This window comes from Rousettus aegyptiacus, unplaced genomic scaffold, assembly GCF_014176215.1.
Source record: "Rousettus aegyptiacus isolate mRouAeg1 unplaced genomic scaffold, mRouAeg1.p scaffold_m13_p_8, whole genome shotgun sequence".
Classification (NCBI taxonomy): Eukaryota; Metazoa; Chordata; class Mammalia; order Chiroptera; family Pteropodidae; genus Rousettus; species Rousettus aegyptiacus.
In genome coordinates, this window is record NW_023416311.1 from 49,122,751 (window position 1) to 49,147,402 (window position 24,652).

Genomic DNA, 24,652 nt, shown 5'->3' on the forward strand with positions numbered 1-24,652 from the left:
TAAATTTCAAGGTAATTCCTTACTTTCAAGGATTAATCACTAACTATATTAGAAAATAATGAAGAGCCAGATAAACTAATGAATTAAATGTAAAACAAAACAAAAACATAAAGAATAGAATATCCAGGTGAATATTTTTGTGATCTTGGAATACAAAATTAATTCTGATACTGGACTGAATAGTGCCCTGCAAAAACTCATGTCCATCCAGAACCCATGACTGTGACCTTATTTGGAAATAGTGTCTTTGCACATGTAATCAAGTTAAGATGAGCTCATATGATTTAGGATGGGCCCTAAATCTAATATAATTGGTGTCCTTAAAAGAAGAGGGAAAGTTGGATACGGATGTACACATAACAGTGGAGAAGGCCAGGCGAAGAAGAGGGCAGACATTGGAGTAATGCCAAGGAATCTACAAGAAAAGGAATGCCATAGATTGCTGGCAAACACAAGAAACTAAAAGAGAAGCAAGAAAACAGATTCTCCCTCAGAAGTTTCAGAAGTAACTAATCTGTGAAAACTTTATTTTAGACTTTTGGCCACCATAACTGTAAGTCAATTCATTTCTATTACTTTAAGGCACCTGCTTTGTGGTAATTTGTTAAAACAGCCACGGGAAACTAATATATTTCATAAAGTAAAAACAAAAAAGAAAAAATAGAAACAAGAAAATGGGATATTTGACAATAAATTTTAAACATTTGTATATAAAAAGACAAAAAACTGAAGAAATATTTGAGACATTTAGGACACATATAGGTTTAACATCCTTATGGCATAAAGAGTACACAAAAAAATATATAAGAATAAGCAAATACCCATTAGACAGTTGTGCTAAGAATACAAATAGACAATTCACCAAAGAAGAAACAAAAATGCCTAATACACCATGAAAATATGTCCCATCTCTCTAATAATCAAATAAAAAAATGAGAAACTATTTTACCTACTAAATTACAAATAATAATAGCAAAAATGTGCATTGCATTGCTCTAATTACTTTATATATTACTCATTCATTTAATACAACAACTTTATGTGGTAATATGGTTGTTGTAAGATAATATTATTATCTTCATTTTATAAATGAGAAAACTGGGGTATAAAACTTGGCAAGAATGTACTAAAATAGACATTCGTATATACCACAGAGGGTATAGGTCTTGTATGAGGTGTTTCAAAGTGTTTCAAGCATTTTGAAAATAATCATGTATTAAGATGCAAGAATTTCACTTTTAGAAATTTATCTTTTAAAATAATGAAACTGAAAATGAAAAACAAAGGGGAAAAGAACGAATAATTTCTAATAGAAGTGCAAAGAATAGGAGGGAAAACTAAAAATCAGGTACTAATGACTGTTTAGGCAATGATAATATTGTAAATGTATACTCACAAAAATGGTAAAAATATTGGGTGCTGCTTTAAGATGAAAAAAATTACATCTGCATGTTACCAACACACACAAACACACACATACGCAAACACAGAGAGAGAAGGAAAACATCTAATAAATTAGGCTTAGAATTTATGTTTGGAAATACCTAAATCAAATGTTAAAAAGGGCGAGCCTGTTTGTCCCACAGAAGTGTTTTGTTAGGCAAACATAAAGCTGGAAATATTTGGGGATTTAAATATAATTAGATTTGCTGTGCACTCTCAAGTTGTTCGAAGGCCCTAATATTTTATTTTGTCTTAGAATATACCTAACTCAAATATTTGTGTCACTAGGTATCTGCAGATAATTAATATAGTAATAGCTAATAAAAATATATTTCAAAATATAATTTTAGTAATTTTAAATTACTAAAAATTAAATAAGGAGAGAAGTGATTAGGGTATCAACAGATTAGAAGGATCACTTATTAATAAGATATAAAGAAATAGTAAGACATGTGTAACTGAAAAGCAAAGGAAGTTAAAAGTTTTCATAAAGTATGAGTTTGCATTCTTCTTTGGGAAACAAATTAGACAATATTAATAGCAGATCATGAAAAGAAAAAATGAACAAATTGTATTTACTAAAATAACAAATAACTCTACCAACAAATTCTATTACAAGTATAACACCTTTCGATGGTAGAACAAGGAATGGGATTCAATGAATCTAGCTATTGGGAATGACATACCTAGACTTTAAGAAAGGTTTTCATGCCAGTTCTAGTCTAAACCAAGTCACTGCAGTAGCTAAATGTCAAAGACATTTGACAACTATTCCAGAATTGATATGACATGAGCCTTCTGCCTCACTTCACCAGCTCCTTACAGACAGGTGTTTACCTCACAAAAACTATATCCCAAATGCCATGCCAACATCACTTAGACACAGTATATTCCCTTCTCACAAACCAAATAATAGTATGTATTTAAATGAAATCAATCATAATTGTTTGATTGAGGGGTTTGTACCACCTTTATAAATAAGGAAAAAAACAACCAAACTATGTCCTGAATGAATAAAAAATAAATCAAGAATAAAATGTTAATTCCACGCAGGGACTGTGGCTTATCTGTCTTTTATAGATTTTCCCCCTAAATACTAACTCAAATTATCTAAACATATGCCAAATGCGATATTGTCTGATTGAATGTTGAATGTTGGAGTTCAAGACTTTGCAAAGAATATAAGAAAATTTTCAGTATTGTATTAACTAGTCCTAGTGAAAAATAAAATCAGTGAAATATTACATATTGATCAAGAAACTCAGCTCAAAAAGAGATTTTCTCAAGTAGAATTTCTTTGTGATGATACCAGATTATTGTATAATTCTGCAATGTCAAAAAATAAGACAACTTTGCATGACCTGATTGAAAAAGTATCCCCTCCAAATATGATCCACATGTTTGCTTTGCTTATTTTCTACATAACCAGAAAGGTCACTTATTTATTTGACCTGTTTTTAGGGTATATATGACTATAGATTTTTTCCCTCCTTCTCTCTAGAGAGTATAACTGCATAAAAAAGGAATCTACCTGCAGTTTATTGCCATCATGCTACTTGCAGAAGAAATGATTTACACTGCTGTGCATTCTAATAATGTGGATGTGAACTTGAACTATGAATGCAGAGGGAGGACTTGAAATTTAATGATCTCCTAGCCCAGCTTCTGGTAGGTACCAGCTATATTCAGGAAAGAATTCAGAACGTAAGTTAGGTTGAAGCTATTCTTCTCTGCATCAGTGGCAGTGAGATGTAACAGAAAGCTGAAAGCATACTACCTTCAAGCAAATGCCAGAGTGTCGAATCCAATATGAGTATATGTTTGCTCTACAGAGATACTCATCAAATGATATGTTCACCAGCTACAACTTATCACTACCATGCAGACCTTTAAATCTTCTCCCAGGCTATATATCATTCTTGAAATTATACCTTCCAACCTATTTTTATCCCACACCCCTGATATAACCTATAATCATAGATTAATGGTCTTAATCAATGGATTTCCTAAAACCAACCCTTAAACACTAAATCTACTGAAGTGCACAGGTTAGGTAAAAGCTAGAAAGCCCAAAGGCTCAAGTGTTATCAGCATGCAAAAAATTCTAGTCATGACTCTTTTATTTTGTTGATTTAGACACTGTAGATGGAAATCAAAAGTATTTTTTGAAAAGAAAATCACACATACGCACACATATAAACACACTCACTATAAAAATGGAAAAAGAAAACCAATTTTCACCTCAACATCACACACTAAAAAGAGAAATCCCAAACGACCCAGGAAACAGTGAAATTCAGTCTAGTAGTGGCTGGCTTTGTCTTCTGTAGTATATTAGCAAGGTATTCATGTGATTTATAATCCTGTCTTGGATACTGCAGAGGAACTGCAAGATTTTAATTAATATGTTTACATAAACTTACATATTTTACTGAGTATTTCAAGGAACAAATATGTATACATAGAATACAAAATTAAAATTAAAATTTCCAATAGAATTATATAATATATTTAGAAGGTATTATGATGCTGAAGAAGAGAACTGTATATGTCTCCACACTTATAATTGTTTTTCAAATACTATATGGACCAAAAATTAGCATCGGAAGCCTAAATTTGGAAATTCATAAAAAGATAAACTCTAAAAATTGCAGTTGGATATTTAGTTTTCCTACTTGTGCTGGAACTCATTTTACATTAGTATTAGAGGTACTAATTTAAAAAATAAAAACCTTTGGATTATCTTTAGAGACATTTGACTCTAACTAAGGAGGCATATCCTTCACTGTGTTTCTCTACTCTTAGAATTATATCAATCAAAAAATTCCTACAGATGCAGTAATATTAAATTCAACTTTATTCTTTAACTATCCAAATGTATATGTTGTTTATCTCAAATGCTTATAAATGAATAAGTTGGCTTCAAGAAGCAAACTTCAGCATTTCCTTCTTTAAAACAAAAGGCTGAACAACTTGGACCATATGCATGCTATTTATTCAACCACAAACATTTATTGAAAACCTACTGTGTTTGTCAAATACTATAAGAATTCTTAATAAATGAAGATTAAAACAATAGTCCAGCCTCAAATTATCCAGATGAGGTTAGAAACCCAAGAAATAGTAATTAAAATGTACAAAAATCCATAATAGAAGTATGAGAGAAATGATACCACTCAGTCTAGCAGTTTTCTCCAACAAGAATGCAATTGGTATTCTTCTTTGTACTAATTCTTTAGACATTGTTCCTTAAAAATTATGGAATTTAGTCTCCCAGTAGCATTCTTCAAACATTATGGTATTCACGTTAATAACGGATAAAATCCCCTCCCTTATTTTTAAATGCCTCTTGAGAGAATAAGACAGCCATCTTTAAGAACCACTGTTACTAGATCATGTCTACCTAACAGTTGGATGCTGTCAAACCTCTCCGTATCAGTTCCATGAAAGGAAAGGATCTAGGAATCTACTTAAATCTCTTGAAATTTTTACATAGTCATATGTAAGGCTATGCTGTTTATGAGCATTTTACTTAAAAGGTAAAGAGCATTGTTAAGATATGTGTAATTCACTTTAAAATATTTTAGCATAGGTAGTATGATATTATATGTATGAGTGATTACAAAGTCTTTGTTATGAAGGTAGCTGCAAGAAGAGCTTCAGTTACCTTTAGTTCCTATCAACACAAGAGGCTTTGCTGAATAATATAGTGGCCTAAAGAAATGGGTTGTCAGTTGTTAAACCAGTGGTGATCAACATCATGGACTGGCTGAAATATTTTGGAGACACTTCTCATTCTTGTAAAATAGAAATGATAGAAATGGAAATGAATGAATGAATGAATGAATGAATGAAATGGAAATGAAAAAAAATAGAAATAGAAATGATCTCTACAGCAAACTGTTGTATGATGAATAGGTCATGCCTCATGCAGACACATGCGAACTTTAAAGAGGGCTATTCCGCCACAATGTCCCAACTATGCTATAATGGAAGCATACTTCATAGTAAATTCTGTCACACATACAAACATTTATTAAATAATCATTCAACAGCAGCAGTTACAAACAATTTATGGAACCTCTTCTGTCAAGTATATTACCTACTAGTTCTCTATGCTTTTTATGTTCTCTGATCAACCCTGCATAAAAGAACCCCTAGAGTCAGATACGACAACATTCCAAGGCGGAATTCTATCATGCTTTATAGGAGGCATCAGGGAGCCAGAAATTTTCCTAACCCAATAATAGCAAGTCACATTTAGGCATCAAGCTTCAGGTACTAGACCCTATAGTATTCTTACAATCCAGTCTTATGAGGTTGGGAAGTATTTAATGCACATATTTTGAATACCTCTAGTTATCTATTCCAATTTACCAAGTTAACAGTCCACAATTCAGCTTGATTGTTAACAGGCTACTACTCCCAACAATGAAAATCAATTTCTGACAGTTACTCTTTTAATTAAAAAGCACATACTGTTTATACAGATAATGGAGGCTTCTGAAATGCCCTCTTATGAAACACACTAGCTCATCACTTGTGGAATAAGGGTTAGGAAAACTGTGTCTAGAGATGAAATGCAAACTAATTAATATACACATGCTATCACACTTGCCTATATTGAAATATTTTAAAGAAAATTATTGAGATCATAGAAACACTTTAGAATTAATTCATAATATTCCTATACCCACTCATAGAGTTGGACTATTTAGTTGTCTGAGATAAACTTAAAAGAATGTAGATTTTAGAATATTTTTATGTATGTCTTCAATGAACCTTTCTTGCAAACTTTAATTCAATACCTTAAACTACAGAAAGCTGAAAATTCACCAAAGTTACTATACAGTTTGTTTGACTTTTTTGTGTCTGCTCACTAATAAATATTCATATATGTGACATAATATGGTCTAAGTCTTGATGATTACCTGAAATTAAGGTTATAGAGAAATAGCCAGCACTCATAGACCTTTAATTATTGGTACCTATGCAAAACAAACAAACAAAAAACCCTAAATACACATAACAAATTCCTTTAATATTAATGTTCCTCTTTTCTTCAGGTAGGCTTCCCTTTATTTCCACATCAAATCTTTTTTCTTCTTCTTCTTCTTCTTTTTTTTTTTTTTTTTAATTACTGTGTTCTTAGTCTCTACCTCACTACTCCTGATTATTTTGCCTTTTGGGAGATGTTATTTCATCAGCAATCCTTTTTCTTTTACATTCATCAATGCCTCTCCTGATTCCTTCTCTTATGTAAATAAGATCTAAGCTTACTATTGAGTAAACACTCTATAAATTTTATACCTGTTTTAAAATCTGCATTTCTTTTATTCTTTTCTAAACTTCGAAAGAAAAGTGTCCACCAATTGTTCTCCAGTCATTGGCTCCCATCAACCCTTTCAATGTGTCTGAAATAAACAGTTCTACAAAATTTCTCACCAAGTTCTCCTAATTATTTGATTTGATGACTTTTGTGTCTTTACCCAAAAACCTCTATTTACCTTCTCACATGTTTTCCCATCACCTTGAAATGTTCACCTTTTCCTGTCTTCCCTTACACAATCTTTCTAATCTCTTCTTCAATTCCAACTAGTTTCTCAGTTTTATTCATCAATTGGTCTGCCTTTTTCCATCTCTTAAATGTTAACATTCCAAGTGTTTTTAATCTCATCATAATTCTCAATATTTTTATCTTATTTTTCTTACCAACAACACACCAATTAACATGGTTTTAACTATCAACATCATGATGACTTTTGAAGTTATATCTCCTGCTATAGCCTCTTCTGACTTCCAGACTTGCATTGTCTCTAATACCAAGCCTTTAAAACTCAAATAAACCAAATAAAATAAATTTTTCTTAACCATAGCTGTTTTAAATGTCAAGCCTGATCAGCAGTTGTCAGGAATCCAATCTACAATCTACACGGGAAGTCAAAATATCACTGTAAATATAATGAGATGGATAATTGTGTTTGCAGAACTTATATGATTGGAAATGACAAATGCATAAGAAATTTGAGAGTTGAGGCAAGACTGATCTTAAATATGCCTTTTCAGTAGTAACTAAAACCTGTTAAGTGCCTCCTGAGATCAATGGATCCAGCTAATTACAAAATTCACTTTACTTACCAGGATATGCAAGCTATGGCAGTACCACAAGAAATCCCTTTCACTCTGTCCCAAGGCAGCACTCAAGGTCTTGTATAAAAGGTGAAAAAAATATTTTAAAAATATCCATTAGAAAGGTACCAAATTAAAATTTTCATGATTCTCAGATCTTGCTCTGCTCCTTCCTGTGTCACAAACCTTCTCTTCTTTAATTGTCTTAGTTAATGGCACCACCACCCATCAAATAAACCAATACAGAAAACTGCTTTGCCTTCAGCTCTCATTTTCATGATTCCATATATAATTCTTCAACAAGTTTTGCTAATTGTACTTTTAAAAAAATTCTTCTCCATTTTAATAATAAATTCCTTAATGTGGGTGTTCATCACTATAGCAGTTTCATTAATTAATTGTTCTTCCTTCATACCGTCTCCCAATGGCCACTTACCATATTTTCAGAAACATTATCTGATTTAAAAAATAAATATGGTAGAGTACTCCATTTAAAATCTACCAGTGATTAAAAAATACATAAAGAATCAAGTTCCAGTTTCTTAGTTGCTCTCTGTACCTTTGTATGCAAATAACACCTTGATGTCACATCCAAGCTTAAGAAGTACTTCCTCCATAGAAGTGTATCTTCCCCATATTAGGAAATAATCTCTCCCTCTTCTAAACGCCTTAGAATTTATTTTTACCATTCTCATCATGTTTTTCACTTTCAATCTTACATTATAGCTATTTGTGTGCATTTTCTACTTACATAAGTCAAAATGGTGAACACTTTCAAGGACTGTGTTTTAATTCTCTTTATGTACTCAATATTTTGTTGGATGAATAAATCAATGGTTAATTCTGCATTTGGGACAAAAGTATGTAGGCTTAGAAACATTATTCAGAGTAGAATGATAGATATTCAAGATACATAAAAAATTGTAGACACAGAGAACAGTTGGGAGGCTACTAAAACACTTCTGGCAAAAGGTCATGAACAAATATATAAAACCATATAAATCTCATCTCATCATCCATATTTTACTGTTCAGTTGCTTAAGAAGAAATATCCTTATTATAAATCGTCTCATAAATTTAAAAAACTGATATTATGTTTGTAAAGTTGACTCTAGTAAATTACACACAAGTCCTGGTTATCAATCTAACAGCTTTAAGTTTTGAGCAAATACCGTATTTCCTGATGTTATATATTTTAGTAACCAAATAAGAACTGCAGTGGGAAATCATCATCTCTGTCTCAAACTCTATAACTCTGTGAAGGCTGGCTCATCTTTTTTTCATTGGACAGCAGGTAAGAAAACTGGAAAGCTGGGTTGACAACCGTTGTAGCACAACCATTAAGAGGAAATAAGGCAAACTTTCACCAAAGGAATGATAACAACAAAAAGGAAATGCCTGGGTTTTTAAAAAGTGTCTAGAACTGATAATCCAAATAGCACAGTTTCTAGTAGTATCCTTTTAAAATTTCACTTTATAATAAGTAGAAAGGCCAAGCAGATGACCACTAGATGGGCAAGAAACTATCTCATACATTTTGTGAGTGTGATGTTTCTGAGTTGCATACCTTATATATATTCACATTTTCATATGACTGTATTTGTATTATTTGCTTTATAATACTGAAAACAGCTGGCTCTATTTAACTAGATATACCATATTTAAAATATTATACAAAGGTATAGATGCAAATAAAAGCTGCATGAGTTCCCAAATAAAACTAACTAGAATCATAAATTTGCACAGAAATACCTCCTACCATACATAAAAAGCATTACTAGTCCAGAGCCAAAGTTAAAACTCTCAGGTATACATTTTAAAATTATACAATATTATACAGTAGCTAGTTCTAAGGCACATGTCAATTACCTATACCCATTATATATTTCTACCATTTCACAGAAGTCAGAGAAACTAAAGAACTATGATCAGAATAGAGTGATTTTTCTTTCTTTGCCTATTTTCTTCTGCAAAAAAAAAAGAAAAAAAAATACCTAAGTTCTTCTAGTTTCAAAGACAGAGCCAGACTTCCATTAGATGCTAAATTAGTGCTTTATCATTATCATAGATCCCATTCCAGGATCTTTCTTTTCTTTTTTCCATGACCTTAATGTTCATTGCCTTAATTCTGTTTCAACCACCCAAGAGATAGTCTGCTCTTTGAACCATTTCTGCAATTTTTCGATCAAAATGTAATTGCCTCTATTTGCTTTCTTATATCAGGGTGGGAATCTTTGTAATAGAAGTAGGAGCTGAATAATGGCCTCTCAAAAGTATCAGGTCCTAATCCCTGGATTGTAAATCTTATTTTATAAAGAAAAGTGTCTTTGCAAATATGATTAAAGACCTTGACATGGGTAGACTATCCTAGGTTACTTGAGTGGGCCTTAAGGACCATAGCAAGCATACTTATAATAGAAGAAAAAAAAGTCTGAACACCACAAACATTCATTCACAAAGTGATTCATTTTCAAAGGAATGTTGGCAGCCACCACAAGGTGGAAGAGGCAAGAAATAGTTTCTGCTGTAGAGCCTCCAAAGGAAGTGCAGCCTGGCTAACATCTTGATTTCAAACTTCCAGCCTCCAGAACTGTGAGACTAAATTTCTGATGTTTTACACCATCAGATTGTGGTCATTTGTTAGAGTGGCCACAGGAAACTAATACAATGATCTAATGAATAAATCCCTGCTAAACTGCTCGTGACAAATCAAGGTTTAATATCTTACCCTTGAAATAAGTGTATCAAAATAACAGAGATGCCCAGAGAAAAAATGTTAACTTACTGGAATAAATTTCACATTGTTGGGAGCTTGGCTGTACTACTCATCAGTGTGGGAATGTTTCTGAAGAGGAAGACCTTTTTGTTTTGAAGCATTTAAATTTCTTCATAGAATCAAACATGGAGAGTTTTAATCAATCAAGTAATAGCTAACTACACAGCTTAGACTTATCTCTACCCTTTTAAACAGTTGTTTTTCCTTTCTGTTTTTTCCAAAAATCGAAACAGCTAGAAAGTGACAATTGGGGGGGGGGGACTATTAAACCAAGTTTTTAAAAAGTTTAAAAATGACAATTAGAAAAAAAGACCCTAAAGAGTTTAAGGCACTAGATCACTTCCAGTAGCATTTCAGCTAAATCCTGCTAGGTGTTAACTCAGTGAGTAGAGGATGCTTTCTCTACTCAGGAAAGGCCATCTATCTTGCAGAATGAAATCAAGTTTATTAAAACTATCTAGATGTCATAAGAGTCAAGGTTTATTTAAAAAAAAAAAAAGAGTTCTGAGAAGAAAGTAAAGAGATAGAAAATACACTTTGAGGGTATTTTCTTCCAGAAAGCACATTTTCTTTGAAGTAAAGTAAAATATGTTTCATGTGCATATTTTTAAATAATAAAGAAACTTCTCTTTAATCCTGCTTCCTCTCCCTACTATTGTTCAGTCTTCTAACTATAACTTCTGTGCCTTGCATATTGAGGCTTTTATTCATAATTCCATAGACGTTTGTGCTCTCTGGGAAACTTTATTTCTTTTAGTTATTCATTTTCAAAAAGACAACAGACCAGAAGTGCAACATTCATTTTAAGTTTTCTGTTACCAGATTAACAATTTAGCAAGGAAAGAAAATTAGGAAGGTTGTAAATCATAATTTGGGTTGCTATTTGATTAACACCTTTTGAAGTACACTGTTCACTCAAAATTACACAAAAAGAATACAGTTCAATTTACAACCTCAAAGCACAGAAACCTGTGCGGCTACCACCTAAATCAATCAATGAAATTGTATCAGTACCTCAGAAGCTCTCTTCCACATCCTTCCTATTACCTTCTGCTGTAATATCATCAGCCTCCTGGCTTCTAATACCATAGGGGAGTTTTGCCTGTTTTGCATTCTAAATAAATGAGACCAGCACTTTATGTCTGGCTGTTTATCTGTTATGTTAATTCATATTTTTGTAGCAGATATAATTTGTTCAATTTGGTGTTATATAATATTCCACTGAATCGATTTACCACATTTTACGTATCCATTCTATTGTTGATGGAGATCCAGGCTGCTTTCCATCTGTGTTACAATCTTTTGTAGTATCATGTCATGAACTTTCTCGTGCATGTGTTTTGGTATATTGCCTAAATTGTGTTGGGTGTATACCTCGATAACTTAGTATGGAATTGCTGCATCATAGGGTATGCACACCAATTTTAGTAGATGATATCGATGTCTATGCCACAGAGGTTCTAACAATTTATACTCTCGTCAGCAGTGCATGTTTACAGTACTCTAAGTCAATTTTTGTTTTTCGGAATGTTGCCTATCATGACAAATGTTATTCTCTTATTTTTAAATTATCATTCTGATAAAGGAAGTTGAGAAATTTCTCATATATTTATTGGCCATTTGGGGATCTCTGGTTATGATGGTCCTGGTGCAAGACAATAATTCTCTATGTTTTCTTATTGTGGGAGTTCTTTACATATTCTTTGGTATAAACTCTCTCTTGGTAATATGTATTGCAATTAACCAATCATTGATTAGCTATTGACTCTCTCAATAATGTCTTTTGATAAACAGAGTTCTAGTATTTAATATAGAATAATTTACTAAGTTTTTCCCTTATATTTAGGAGTTTTTTTGTGTGTCATGTTTCAGAAAACTGTGCTTATCCTAAGATCATGAAGACATTCTCATGTTTTTTTGTAGAAACATTTTGTATTATACCTTTTAGAACTATATTTTATAACTGCAATCTGCATGGCATTTATTTGGAGAATGACATAAGAAATGAATTGTGTTTTTTGTTGTTGTTGTTGTTATATGAGTATTCAACTGTCATAATGCATTTGATTGAGTAGAATAAGTTTCACTCATTGATCTGCAATGTGAGTTATATCCCAGACTCTCAATTGTTTTCCCTTCTTATATTTGTATATATTATGCCAATACTACCCTATTCTAATTATTGTAGCTTTACAATAAACCATGATCTCTGGCACCATATGTTCACTAATTTTATTTTTTTCTTAAAGAGTGCTTTTATATTCTTGCTCCTTTACGTTTCCTTTAATTCAGAGTCAGCATGCCAGTTTACAAACAGATGCACATTGCTAGGATTTTGATTGGATTGAGTTTAATCTGTAGACCAATTCAGGGAAGACCACTCATGTAACCTATGGATATATCAGATCCTTTTATTTACTGAAATCTGTAAAGAGTTTTTGCACACCTTTCATTAGACATATTCTTAAGTACTTTATATTACAAATGTTATTGCCATAGGAATTATCTTTTTCATTTATCATATGAGAGGGAGAGCTTTTAAAATTCTACAAGCCAGTATATTTAGCAGCATATTGTTTAATTAAGGTCGGTTTTTTGTAATTAATTTTTATCAGATTAAATTCTATTTCTAGTATGGTAAAAGTCTATAAAGAATACATATTGATCTTATCAATGCTTTTTCTGCAACTATTGTGATGACTAAACAATTTTTTCTTTTTCTACTAATGTGGTAAAATATTAATTAATTTTTAAATGTTAAATTAGCATTTTATTCCTGAGAAAACACAAATCGTAATATCACGGTATTCTTTCTACAAATTATTATTACATTTGATGAGTTAACATTTTGTTTAGAATTTTGCATGTAATGAAATTGGTTGTGATTTTCTGAATTGTAATGTCCTCATCAAGCTGGTTTCAATGTTATAATGGTCTTATGAAATTAGAAATTTTTCCACATTTTCAATTCAGTGGAAGAATTTGTGTACTGTATTCTTTATTTCCTTCTTAAAGGCTATGTAGAATATATTTCTGAAACCATGTTGGCCTCAATTTTTTTCCATTAAATATTTATTTAAATGTTTGATAGTTATATACTCCTCATATTGTCTCTCCTGTGTACATTTTGGTTGTTATATTTTTTTTAGAAAAATCTTCCATTTCATCTTAATCTTAAGATTGAACATGCTTCCCTCAAAAAAAAAAAAGAAATTTACACTTTTCTTATCTAATTATTTTTATAGTTTTGAAAATAAATTTTTGTTAATTTTTTACATTTCTGTTAAGCTCAAATTCATATTTTCATCAATTATTTAAACTTAGTTTTATGCTACTGGCCATAATTCTGTCCATATGTTCTTTTAAAAAACATGAGTTTTCCTATTTTAAATTATTTTCATTAATTTCTGAAGGCTCATTAATAACTTTTCAATGTTTATTTTTGGAAAAGTATATGAGTATCCTACTTTCTGATTTTATTTTTTTAGATCAAAATTCATTCCTTATTAGGTTTTTTCTCCTTGATTTCTTACACATATTGGTTGTTTTTCCAAATGACACTCTTACTGGATATAGACATCTTTACTGACAGAATTTAATCATCAAAAAGTGTTACTCAATTATCTGCAAGGTTTAATAATTGTGATAGAAAATCTGATGCTATTCTTATTTGTGTTTCTAAACTGTTATTTTTTAAAATTCCGCTGTTATTTTTTGTTTCATTTTGTTTGTTTGTACAATTTAGAGGTTGAGTAGCATACATATCCTCCTAGAGTTTATTTTTTCATGGAAAAATGATAAAACTATTTCCCGTTTCTTTTTTTTCCCCTATGTTCTATCTCCAACACACTTGTATTGTTCTATCTCCAACACAGTTTATTGCTGGTTATTATATTCATCCATAGATATAAAAGAAGAGTTACTAATGGTGGACTGAGAACATCATAAAAAAAAACATGATAAAGGCCCTGAGCTCTTAGATAGAAGAACAGAATAGCAGTTTAATGCTCTTACGAAGTCTCTGACATAAAAACAAGCATAAAAGAGTTCAATGAATTATCTTTTTACTATTCATTTTGACCAATTTGTCCTCACTCAAGACCTGCAAATAGTGTGTGAAACCTGTGTTTCACTCTGAGTGACAGAAAATGGAGAATTAAGAGAAATCAGAGTAAAAGATACTGCCATTTTCTAGTAGAGTGACCATGCAATGTTACTTGACTTCTTGAGTAGTTTCCTCTCCTTGTAAACAGGATGATTAATATTATTATGTTATTAATTCCTATTACACAGTGAGCAATCAATAAATATTGGCCATTCTTTTTATTACTGTTAGTGTTCCATCTCTGGTGATATTATCATCAGTATCAGGGCCACTATTTTAAATTTATGTCTACTATCGTAGTTAGTGAAGAATTAATCAACAGGTTAGTTGTCAATCCAAGTTAATGTTATAAATTACTATATATGGTTTTCTTTTATTAGTCTGAGGGTTATTTTAGTGCTTAGGTAAGTCATAGTTTCTTAGAATAGAAATTGGTTAATATAAAGTTTTGTTTTGTATTTTGATTTATTTTTAAATGTCACAACCAGTTATTTAAACAAATTTCAGTGTCTTTGCCAATAAATATAAAAGTGATATCTATCTTCTGTCTCTCCACTTAGATTGTATGGAAGCCTCATTTTAACTGTAGGAACTGTTACGTTCTTTCCAGAAGTATCCTGCAATACCATGACTCCTTGATTCACTTGTGTAATTTCAAGTGTGGCACAGAGTGATTTTTACCCTTCCTCAAATGTTCTTCTATTGCATGCACAGTGGAAAACTGTTCAACTGATGCTTTCAGCTTCACATTTCCCTCTGGTTGACAAAGTGGTTCTCCTATCAGCTGCTATCATTCACATTACCACATTTACCTAATTCCTGGACTACCACTGGAACACCCTTGCTTCCGTCACTTTATGCAAAACATCCATGTACTGATACCCCTGCACTCTTCTATATCAATCTAGATCGTGACTTCCTGTATTCTACAGGGCAGGCAATAACTATCGGGTACAGATGATGTTGTAGATGACTTACACACATAGTTTGCAGGCTTCATGTTAACCCAAGAAGTATTATCACAATTTATAGATAAGCAAATGGAGATAAAAGTAGTTAGGTAATTTACATAGCTAGTGACTTACAAATCCAAGATGGAATCAAGTTCTAATTTCAAAGGCAGCACTTTTTCTATGTTATCGTCATTTCCTATTAAAATACATGAAAATGAAAGTCCTACATGAATTGTGCCCAATTGTTTTTTTCCGTCTAGCTTTAATTTCATTACTTGACTTAATATTTTTTATATTCAAATTAAAATTTATGCTAATCCTTTAGCATGCTTTCTGATTTCTTCCTCTATTATTTTATTATCATTATTTAATTCAGCTTTTATTGTCCCTCTTCATGACCCCTAACCTTTGGAATCAGTCCCATCAGTGGAATTTCAAATACTGCTTCTTCCATTAAGGACTGACTGCTTACCTTCTAAGAAATAATTAGCAGTTATTACTTTTTATTGTTCCTTAGCACATTGTTTTATAGTAACTTGTACAAGATTTATTTATATACATCTTTTTTCTCTAAAACAACTTATACATTCCTCCAGAAATATAATTTAATTGTGTGTGCCTAATTTTGGTAATCACCAGAAAGACTTACACAGAATGGGTGAGTTCAATAGTTTAAGTTTATCTGAAGTATCCAAAGTAAAATATCACATTAGCTAGTGTTGACTGGAAATAAAATTCAGGACTTCCCATGCAAGTGTTCTGTTGCTTTGATGTGCCCTGCCTTGAAGAACTATTACTAAATTTTTACATAAGTTCAATGTGATTAATGTTAAAGACAATTAGAAAAATTGACAAAAGCTATGAAATACAATCCCATAAAATGTATTTTCCGGCTGTATTTCTTAACACGAATGTTATTTTCCCTTCTATCTCTTTTCATAAGACAGTGAACCCTTGATTATTTGAGAAATGATTATACAGTGTGTAAATTATCCAGGCCATTGAGTTTTCTTCCCTTATGCCCATGTCTCCCTTCATCAGCACAGTGAAATTCAAAGGAATATGCCACTCAATTTTGTTTTTTGCATTTTTGCAGTGGAATAAATAGTAAAAAAAAATAATAATAATTATTTGTCAAAATAATGCTGGGAATTTTTATGTCCCCTCTTTGTCACTGATACAGTTAATTGACGGTTGACATTAAAAACTAAATCGGCATTCTTTATTGGCCCTCCAGCAGGAATATTGTTTGTTTGGATGAGTGGCTATTTGCAGAACTAATCAACATGCTTGTGCCAAAGGTTTTATAAATTACTGTGATGTTCTTAACTATAAAATAAAAACCATAAATATGAAAGCTGTGTCTACCACAATTCCCCTCCTCAGTTACAAGGTTTTATCTTAACAGCTAAAAGGCTATCTTCCCAGGCACATCTCATGGTAAAATAAATATTACTTAAGGCAACATCTCATTGTGTATGCAAGTTTTATCGCATACGTGGTGTGAGTTATACCCTTAATGTCCCAAGGAGTATGTGGTAAGCACTGGTAGATAATTAAAAAGATAATTAGGGACCATCCAAAGAGCCCTTTAGGTAAGTCTTTCAACGTTCAGCCTATAATATTTTCAATAATACCTAATGGTCATCAACTAATTCCTAAAGAAAGTAAAAGGAGAGTAGCTAAAATCTGATGCCTATGGTGTACATAGAGACTTCATGTACATGGAGACAACTTCAAAGAAGCACTCTCATGTCAGTGGCATGAGAGTCAGGTCAGCTGTGTAATAGAAAGAACTTAGTGATTCATTCCAACTATCTGTGGGATCCTTTGGATTTTAATAAAAGTACGTCCCCCACAATATAGCAGCATTTCTCACCAATGTTACTACTATAAGACATAATGATTTTACTGAAATGTAGGTTCCTAATCAAAATGCAAAGACCTAAATAATATGTGGAGAAATGAGCCATTGCTCAAAATATAAATACATAAATATGAAGAAAGAAAGAGCACAAAGGAAACTCAATTAAATATAATTTAAACCATCTACAAAAATTATGGTATAAACTGGATAGAGGAGGGCCAAAAAAAAAAAAAAAAGGATTTAGACAAAAATAAATTTGGGGTAAGATTTAGAACATTCATGTACTAGAATATGGTAGCCATATTTTTGCCTGAACTTCTGCTAACTCTGTCCTGTTATTATAGGAGCCAACCCCTCCTTTTATCTGGGTTGTCAATTAAGGCTCTTCCTCTTCTGCCAGAGAGGAGTCATGAGACCCATTCTAGTAATCAGGTTATTCAATTTATGTGGCCTAACAGAACCAATCAAAATTCTTGATCTGGAATTGAAAATGCATGCATTTTTCCAGGTTCATTGAGATATAACTGACATATAGTATAAGTTTAAGGTGTACAATATGTTGATATGATACATTACAAAATGATTACCTTAGCTTTAGCTAATGGCCCTCACATCACATAATCACCATTCCTTTTTTTGTGGTGAGAAAATTTAAGATCTATTCCCTTAGCAACTTTCAAGTATATATTACAGTACTATCAACTATAATCACCATGTTGTATATTATTCATCTTCTAACTGGAATTTGTACCCTTTGACCAATATTCCCCACTTCCCTCACCACCACCAAAATCCCCCTCCTCTGCCAACTCTCCCCGCCAGCCCCAGGTAAACTTTGTTTCTATGACTTTGGCTTTTTTAGAGTCCACATATAAGTGATATCATAAAGTATTCATCATTCTCTGTCTGACTTATTTCTTTTAGCATAATGTTCTCAAAAAGTTCTATTAATGTTGTTGCAAATGGCAGGATTTATCCATAGACAGTCACCTTGTTTCCATGCCTCATATCACAGCTATTGTGAATATTGCTCCAATGAACATGGAAGTGCAGGTATCGCTTTGAGATCCTGATTTCGTTTCCCTTAGATATATACCCAAAAGTAGAATTGCGGGGTCATATGGTAATTGTATTTTTTTTTGTTCTTTGAGGAAACTTGCTACTGTTTTCCATAGCGCCTGCACTAATTTACAGCACACCAAATAGTGCATAGGGGTTCCATTTCTTCCATATTCTCACCAAAATTTATCTCTTGTTTTATTGTTATTGTTTTTAAACAGCCATCCTAACAGGTGTGAGGCGATATCTCATGTGGTTTTGATTTGCATTTCCCTGATGATTAGTGATGATGAGCATCTCTTCTTGTGCCAGTTGGCCACTTGAATATTTTCTTTGGAAAAAAAGCCTATTCAGTTCTTCTTCCCATTTTTATATTGTATTTTTTATCTATTGAGTTGTATTATTTATTTTTGTATTTTAGATATTAACCCATCAGATATATTATTGGCAAATATTTTCTCCTGTTCCAATAAGTTGTTTTTTTCATTTTGTTGATTTTTTTTTTTTTTTTTTTTTTTTACTGTGTAGCTTTTTAGTCTACCTGAATCGAAATGGTGAGAGTGGCACATCTCATGGCACATCTTCAACCTTTCACTATTGAGTATGACGTTTGCTGTGGGTTTATCATATTGGCCTTTATTATGTTAAGATATGCTCCATCTACACCCAATTTGTCGAATGTTTTTATCTTGAAAGTATGTTGTGTTTTGTCAAATGCTTTTTTCTGCATCTGTTGAGATTATCACATGATTTTTTTATTTTTCATTCTATTAATGTGGTGTATCGCATTTATTTCTTGCATCCCAGGAACAAATTCTGCTTCACCATGGTGAATGATCATTGTAAAGTGCTGTTAATTTGGTTCATTAATATTTTATTGAAAATTTTGCATCTAATTTCATCAGGAATATTGGTCCATAATTTTCTTTTTGTGTACTGTCCATATCTGGCTTCGGAATCAGGGTAATTCTGGACTCATAAAATGAGTTTGGAAGTGTTCCCTCAATCAAATTTCTTGGGAATGATGTGAGAAGGATTGGCATTAATTCTTCTTTAAATGTTTGGTAGAATTTTCCAGTGAAATTATCTGGCTCTGGCCTTTTCTTTGTTGAAAGGTTTTTTATTAGCAATTCAGTCTCCTTATTTGTTATTAGTCTGTTCACATATTCTCTCTTCATGCTTCAGACGTGGTAGGTTGTATGCTTTTAGAAATTTTTCCATTTCTTCTAGGTCATTCAATTTGTTAGCATATAATTGTTCATGGTAGTTTTTTATGATCCTTTGTATTTTTGTGGTGCCACTTTAATGTTTCCTTTTTCATTTATAATTTTATTTGAGCATGCGCTCTCTCTCTTCCCACCCCCATCTCACTCATATATAGCTAAAGGTTTGTCAATTTTGTTAATATTTTTAAAAATCTGCTCTTAGTTTCATTGATATTTCTTAATTTTTTCTGGTCTCCATTTCATTTTTTTTTCTGAAAATACGCACAATTTTAAAAAAACTTCTTCTTTGGATTTTCAAGAATTATAAGGCCCATGGAAGCTTGAACTCTTAGTACTCACCTTTGCTAACAAATGGAAGGGAAATGCCTAGAAATCAGTAAGAATAATTTTCAACAATATGAGTCTAATCCTAGTTCAAAGGATACCATATACACCTTTAAACGACAATTATACGAGCCCATATATTTCCTTACTGACTAACCTGCTTCGAGGTGTTAGTGCAACCACTTATACAAACAAAACACAGTTATGCACATGAATACATGAAGAGGAATGGCAAAGGTAGCTGAAGTTGAAAGCACAAGTCATCAGAGGATCTAAGTAGAAAAATCTTGAAGAATGAATAATAAGATTTCAAGAAAACTATGTATAAGCTGGTAAATAAGCTGAGCAAAAGTATAGCAGACTGTGTTATATCCATTTTTAAAACATAAACAAATAAAAAATAAAATAGAAATCACCTATAACCTCATTACCTAATGAAACCATTGTTGTTATCCATTAATATGTATATATCCATATATATTTATTAATATAATTAACCACATTCTTATTTGGAGATATTGAGAAAGCTTTCAGTATTTCACTATTAAAAGTAGTATTGTAATAAAGATATTTTATTTAATTTACTTGAAGTTTATTCCTAAAGGGAAATTGTTTAATAAAGTATAAAATTCTTTCAATTGACAGACTAAAGATGAAAATCATGGAGTGTTATTATAGTTTTGTTTTTCTTGAATTATTAGAAAGGTTAAATATTTTTACATATTTCCTGAATTATTATTTCCTTTATTATCAGACCATCATTTTTTCTTCTAAATTATATTTTTTTAATTGTGTGAAAAACCCTTATATATTAGTGATATTGATTTTGGCCTACTGTATGTTACAATGTCTTCTGTAAAGTTTCCTTTGTCTTTTTATTTACAATTAGCTTTTATAAAAAGGGATTTTAAATTTTAACTTATCATATTAGAGTGCATGGGTAGAACTCATGGCTATGAAGATAAAAATGAAAGAATGAACCTGAACAACCAGAGAGAAAAAAGGAAGATCCTGTCATGCTTAGAGAAGACAAAAAGGAAAAGAACCTGAAATAACACCAATTTAGCTTAGGGCATTGGGCCATGCCACAGGCAGTGGAGAGTAACTGAAGAGATGAAAAGATAAGACAGTAGATAGTGACTATTCTGAAGTAAATATGACTCTTTTTTTTAATGTGAAGAGATAATAAGAGAATATAATTAAATTATACTTGCAAAAGAAAAAATTTTCTTCCCTGTTCTTTTTTCCTCTCCCCCTCTCCTTACTTCTTTCCTTCCGCTCTCTCCTCTCATTTCCCTGATTCTCCCATTCCTCCTTCCCTCTTCTCTTGATCCTCCTTTTTTACCCCACTTCCTTTTCACCCCTAAAGGTCCTCGTATGGTGTATTGTGTATTGCTATAGCTCTAAGAAAAGATATCATAAATTATGATTTTATGAACATATTTTTTAATGATTTTTTCATCGATATATCATAGATTTGAGCTCATTCTCTAACTTCTGAAATGCATGAAGAGATCTGAAAAATCCTGTCTTCTTACACAGGTAAATCTAGACTCATGGCAGTTTTGCTCTTAGTTCTTTGCTCCTGTTAAAGACTTCACCGTTTTTATACAAATATTCTCACCTTCGGTCTCTTCCAATATTCATTCCTATTTTCTAATTGCCCCTAATGTAAAGTTTGGCACTCCAGCAGTAACTCTATATAGATGTAGACAGATATAGATTCATCTAGAGAGAGCAGTTCCTTCTTCTAAAGCCTTTCTAAAGAAAAATAAATAAATAAATACAATATATTTAATTTGATTCTATCTGACATGATTTTAGATGGTGTTCACAGGAGGTGAAAGCTTTGGTATGGTTCCAAAGTAAATGTAATAAATCTTTCCTAGAAAATTTACATTCTCCTGCTTTGCACATTTCAATTTATGTCATCTAAGGTTGCTCTATATTTCATTAGGGATGCTAATTGGTCCCAGCACATTATTTATAGAAAACACCTTTAGCCTACAAAGTTCCATTGTAATTACTTATTAAGATGTTACTTGCATTGTTCATAGCACCTCATCTGGTACAAAGTAAAATAGAAATCTAATTTATTTTTCCCTAAATCTTTTTTAGGCTCACTTAATTCTTAATTCCTAAAAGAGTATTCTAAGTTTCCAGGACTGAGATAACTTTCAAGATATTATGCCTATGAAGTATTCTTTTTGTTTTTGTAAATGTTGGATTGATAGCATTTCTGTCACTACCATTTAAAATTTTTTCAGAGTATAACTGACTTTATTGTCAAAAAATGTTTTCATGGCAATTGACTAAGTATCCCAAGGTCAAAAGAATTATATACTCTCAAAAATCATAAGCATTTAGCTCTAATAATAAAGCCATTTAGATGTAAGTTGTTTGACTCATGATGTGATTGTAGGACTTATTTAATTCTCTGTTTTCATGCCAGTTAAAGTGGGAATGGTGAAGATGAGGCTGCTATTCATGAAAAGGAGCAAAAGCATCAATTCTCAGAATCCAAAAGCACTAGAATTAAGTTTGCCTATAGTTCTGCCACTTAATTGTTATGTGATTTTGACAAATTCATTTCATGATCTAAGCTAGTTTCATTTTTATTAAATAGTAACAATGTCCTACAATTCTTAAAGGGATATGTTGAATCCTAAATGAATAATATTCATAAAGAACTTGGAATGTCTGGTATATGATAAATTATAATAAGATACAGCTATTATTGTTTTCATTATATATCATTTCACCTATAAAATAAATTTTAAAAAATACAGTCATATCATTGACTACTCCTGCCTGTGGTCCTTTAAACAGGAATTCATTAATGGATAATTGTTATATAATCCAAACTACTAATACTTCTTCAAGAGCTATTTAACATGACTAAAAAAGAGATGTAAAACTAGATTATGTTCTAGCATCCCTCTTTTCAAGTTCTGTGTTACCAATCTAAGACACAATTAGCATATTTATTTTCATTTTATTAAAAATAAGAACATAAATGTTCTCCTTAATACTGATGTGATTTTCTTATCTTGATCTAATGAGAGAGTTAGGCAGCAGATAAAACTTGCTGGTTATAAGCAAAGCCCAGTAATGTTCTCTAACATTTAAAACTAAAATTATCAAGTTGTATCCTACAGGTAAATTTATTCAAACACAGTAGTGAAGAAGACATTTAAGATTCCTTCCTTTTGGTGGGAACTTTAGATTGTAATGCTCTTAAAAATCACATATTTCTCAGATCAGTATAACATTTCTTTAAAACCTGGTAATGTTCATCTTTCTAGATAAAAGAGTCTCTTTTTGTACTTGACAATGCAATTTATTGGGGGGTCTCAACTTTATTAAGTTCACGAGCTATTATGAAATCATTACTGGAAAAAATTATCAAACCTACTTTCAGGTGATCTTAAGGTCATTTCTCTCTAAAATTAAGGTGATTTGTCATAGAGGAAAATATAAATTGGATTCCTAAACTTGCACAACAAATATCAAGTGGCCCTTTAGTGCACACATAACCTGTTTAATTAACAACGCATTGGCTAATATCAGCACGTTGGTGCCATTAACCGAACGGAGTCTCATAATTATAATATGCCTCCTTAAAACATTTGGCTCAGAGAGACAGCCACGAATACAAATTCTCTCTTTTTTTCCTTTGTCCTTTTTTTACTAAGCATTTTTCCTCTATATAAGTTTATCAGGAGCAATATACTTCAAAATACATTAAAAATGCATATATAGAGTATCATTATTAATAACGAGGCAGAAAAAGGGCACAGAAGTTTTTAAGTATCCACAATTAGCTGTTTCTTTGTTGGGCACTTCTATAGGCTGAATGTCTGTGCTTCTCAAATTCGTATGTAGAAAATGAATCCCCAAATACCATCTAATGGTATTTGGAGGTGGGGACTTTGAGAGGTGATTAAGTCATAAGAATGGAGCCCTCATGAATGAGGCTTATTAAAGGGACCTGGAGGGCTCCCTCTCCCCTTCCACTACATGAGGATACAATGACAAGACAGCCATCTCAGGACCAGGAAGCAGGCCCTCATTAGACAGTGAATCTGCTGGCACCTTGGTCTTAGAATTCCCAGCTCCAGAACTGTGAGAAATAAAAGTCTGTTATTTACATGCCACCCAGTCTGTGGTATTTTGTTACAAAAGCCTGAAAGGACTAACACTGACACCTTTTGCATAATCTCTCCCTTAACGTAACAGCCCTTTGAGGCAGGCACACTAAATTCATGTTACCACTAAAATCACTGAGACTAAGATTAATATCAAGTTCAGAATAAACTTCTAGGAACCCAATTCTTTCTTACCCCAATCTTATGACTTTTATGATCTATAAAAATACTTTAGAAACCCAGCACAAAGGCTTTTATAAATGTCAATGAGGTTGACTTAACTGTGAATAAGGTAGAAAATTAATTTTTGTGAAAGATTTTTTACATATCTATATATACGAAATTTTACAATTTTGTATTTTTCATAGGTGAATTCTATATTTTATAAGTATTACGGAAACATTCTTTATAAGAATATTGTATGTGCCTTTAACACATTTGCATATATGTATATAAAAATTTCTAACATTTCGATCTGGGGGAATATTTCAAATATTAGACCTACTGTATTGAATCCAATCCCTAGTAACTAACTTAGACTGAAGTGCTTAGTAACCCACTTCTTTTTTCATTTGTTTCCCAGCACTATTGTTCTTTCAGTTCTCCATCTTCTGGATTCTTG

The 24,652-nt window shown here is 31.8% G+C and overlaps 1 long non-coding RNA gene across 1 annotated transcript in view; it reads right to left on the reverse strand.

The window, feature by feature from the left end:
• Nucleotides 1-7,544: 7,544 nt before the first annotated feature.
• Nucleotides 7,545-24,652, reverse strand: part of LOC107520861 — a 275,913-nt gene continuing 258,805 nt past the window's right edge. Inside the window, exon 12 of the long non-coding RNA XR_004952511.1 lies at nt 7,545-7,650. This is a non-coding gene — a long non-coding RNA (uncharacterized LOC107520861). The remainder of the gene's footprint in view (nt 7,651-24,652) is intronic.